The sequence below is a fragment of the Macrobrachium nipponense genome, chromosome 12, assembly GCF_015104395.2.
Source record: "Macrobrachium nipponense isolate FS-2020 chromosome 12, ASM1510439v2, whole genome shotgun sequence".
NCBI classification, from domain to species: domain Eukaryota; kingdom Metazoa; phylum Arthropoda; class Malacostraca; order Decapoda; family Palaemonidae; genus Macrobrachium; species Macrobrachium nipponense.
Window position 1 is genome coordinate 49,622,214 of NC_087205.1, and position 3,952 is coordinate 49,626,165.

Below are 3,952 nucleotides of genomic sequence, written 5' to 3' on the forward strand. Positions count from 1 at the left end.
TGTGATATTTTGAATTTTAATTATAATATTTATATTCTTATTTTAACTATATTACTTCGTTATTTAAATTTTATTATTATCTTTCTATTTTTATTGATTTTATTTTTGTTATTATCATTTAATTTTTTTTATTTTTACAATCATTTTTATTATTGTGATTTTATAAATGTTATTTTTATTCTATTTTTGTTATTTTGATTATTATTATTATTATTATTATTATTATTATTATTATTATTATATTATTATTATTATTATTATTATTATTATATGTTTTACTATTCTTATTTTGTATTGTTTTATTATTATTTATTATTTACATTTCTATTATTTTCATTTTTATTATTTCTAATGTTATTATTATTAATTCTATTTATATTTGTATTATTTTTTATTCTTATTTTTTACATTATTATTATCATAATTTTTATTTTAATATTACTTGTTTTAATTTTAAGTTTTATGTTTATTATTCTAATTTTTTCTTATTTTTATTGTTTTTATTTTCTTTCTATTTTATCTTCATTATTATTATAGTTTTATATTATTTTTTTTATTTTTTGTTTTAATTTATTTTTATGTCATTATTTTGTATTTTTATGTATTAATATGTTATGTTATACAATTTAATTGTTATTTTTATAATCTATATTTATTTTATCTATTTATTTTATTATTTTGATTATTATCATTTTTTATCATTATCATTTTATTATTTTTTTCGAATTTTATTTTTTTTTTGTATTTCTATCTTTATAACTTTTTTTAATTTTCGAAATTTCTTTTTTTCTTTTTTATTATTATATTCATTTTTATATTATTATTTTATTATATTTATATTATTGTTATCTTAATTTTGCAATTTTATATTTTTTATTATTTTAATAGATTTATATTAATTTTTATTTTATTATTATTATTATATTACTTTTATTTTTCTCAATTTTGTTCTTATTTTTATTATTATAATTTTTGTTTTTATAAATTTCGTTTTCAAAATTATCAATATTATTTTGGTAATGTTATTTTTATTTTTATCATTTTTATATTTATTTTTTAATAACTTTATTCTGTTAAATTTTACTATTTTATTTTGATTATTTTATATTTATTGTTATTTTTAATCATACTCTTACTTTTACTAATAGTATTTTATTTTCTATTTCTATTATTTTTATTGGTTGCAGGTCCACAATAATATCGCATGTGAGTATTTAGCCTTTAATAGATAATAAAAGCTTTCGAACCTTGTACTAGGTTCATCTTCAGTCAAGTGAACCTTGTACTAGGTTCATCTTCAGTCAAGTGAAGTAAACTTCTGAATAGAACAATTCCACAACGACGAATTTCGAATTTCTGTTTGCTATTCTGTGCAGAACCCCATTCCCAGATTAAGGACTTCTAATTGCTCTTTGTCTTTAAGAAACCTAAGTTAATATCTCCAAGAACCCAGACTACAAATCGCCAGGAATAGAGCAGGTGAGGTGGCAATATCCAGGTCGAGGGAACATAATTATAAGGCGCTTAAATAATAAATTACTCAGAATCATAGATGAATCAAAATGGGATTTTTCCACTTACAAAGTAGTTCCACGTTGGACGAGTTGATTTCGCGCTCGGCTACTAATCCGGTGGTCTGAAGTTCGATTCTCAGCTCGGCCAACGAGGAATCAGAGGAATTTATTTCTGGTGATAGAAATTCATTTCTCGATATAATGTGGTTCGGATCCCACAATTAGCTGTAGGTCCTGTTGCTAACTAACCAATTGGTTCTTAGTCACGTAAAGATATCTAATCCTTCGGGCCATCCCTAGGAGAGCTGTTAATCAGCTCAGTGGTCTGGTAAAAGTAAGATATACCTAACTTTTTCCACTAACAAAGTAAATAATTTATCATCCGTTAGGGCTAGACAAAGAGCAATTAGAAGTTTTGCACAGGAACAGATAAATTCGATGTTTTAAACATAATAGATAGTGTTAACCTTTGCAATTTCAAACATTCTGATTTTTCATATAATTTTTTGAAAGGAGCAGCATTAAACGACAGTAAAAAGAACGAAGTTATAAGCATTTTATCCTAAAGACACCAGTTAGCTTTGACTGGCCTAAAGAACAGGAAGAACATTAGGATCATGAGAGCAGATAAGGGAGGATACACAGTAGTGATGGATACAAACGTATACATGCAAAAAGCCTAAGCCCTTCTTAACGATAGCCACACAAACACTCATCTAGAATCGCCTCCCACCGCTACAAAGATGCAACAGGAGTTCAATAGGAAACTTAGGAAAATTCCCATCACCTTCCCTGTTACCACACATAAAGAACTAATCCTCCAAATCCCCAACTGTGCCTTATTTTTACGGAGTACCCAAAATACATAAACCAGGATGTCCTCTGAGACCAATTATTGCTACATGTGGGTCTCCACAGAACAACCTAGCTGCTTGGCTCACTCAAGTAGTACTCAGCAATTTCCTAGGAACATTTTCAAATGCTCACCTTTAACATTCACATCAATTCATCCAGTGCGTTAGGGAGTTGGGATGTGCTGACGGCATTATGGTCAGCCTTGATGTTTCGGCTGTGTTTACAAATGCCCCCTTAGACTATGTACTAACTAATTTAAAAGAAGAACATGATCTTGGCAACATTAGTTTTCCTATTCCAGTAGACCCATTCTTTGCACTTATTAGATTATGCGTAACCTCAAGTGTTCCAGTTCAATAACCAAGGATTTGCCCAAAAAGGTGTAGCTATGGGTTCCCCCTTGTCCCCCGTACTTGCAAATCTATGTATGGAGTTTGTTGAAAGGTGTGATGATACAATAAAACCATTGCTCTGGGTTAGGTATGTAGACGACATATTCGTTGTCATCCGAAGAAACGATCAGAACTTAAACAGATTATTAGAAATGGCCAACAGTATTCTCCCTCCATAAAATTCACAATGGAAAGAGAAGTAGATGACAAGCTACCCTTTTTGGACGTACTAGTCATTAGAGATCCCAATAATTATAAATTTAAATTCTCTGTGTATCGCAAAACAACCAACTCAGAAAGTTACATAAATTTTTATTCATTCCATACCAATAACATTAAGAGCAATGTAGTAATGAACTTTGCCCTACGTGCATTTAAAATATGCGACCTGGAGTTTGTCGATAGAGAAATTCGGCACATACGATCAACCTTCAGAGGACTAAGATACCCTGATAATTTTATTGATAAAGCCATTTCACGAGCTAAGAACGCATTTTGTCGTCCTGTTAACAATCCCAAGGAAAAACCAAACAGATTCTTAACCCTCCCATTTAATCCCAACCTCGACAAATTATGTAACTACGCTAACAATGGCCAGAAAGATACTAAAATAGTGGGTGTTAACGAAATCCCCTTTCATGACTGTAAGGAAAAATATTTTGGGGAAAGTGGAAGAGGACTACTGACCCGATTAGGGGAACACAAAGGCGCATATGCACTTCATGCACAGAACAATGCAATAGTCTCCCATTCTTTTAAGAGCGAACATAGACCGAATTGGGATGGATCAAACATAATTTTTAAAAATAACAATGTCCAAACAAGAAGATTAGTGGAAGGCTCCGCCATAGACTTAGAAGCTTTTTACGGAAACAAGTAGTTCGTTGAGGAAGACTCAGTCAATTTTTACCTTTTTAAAAACTTTGTCAACAATTTTAATTTTAAGACAAGCTCTGTTTTTCCTCTACCTGCTGCTGCCCCCTCTTCTGTTCTCCTCCCTCAGACAGCACGGGGGACGTGACGTCCAGCAATGTTGCAGCCGCGCCGCCAGGGGAACACCATGCAGCATCATCACAGCCGACAAGACGTTCCAGCAGAATAGCAAAGAGGAATTCGAACATCAACAATGGAATTACCTAGTTAGGCTGTTGAGTGCTTCCTTCATTTGCGTGCGTCGTTGTGGAATTGTCC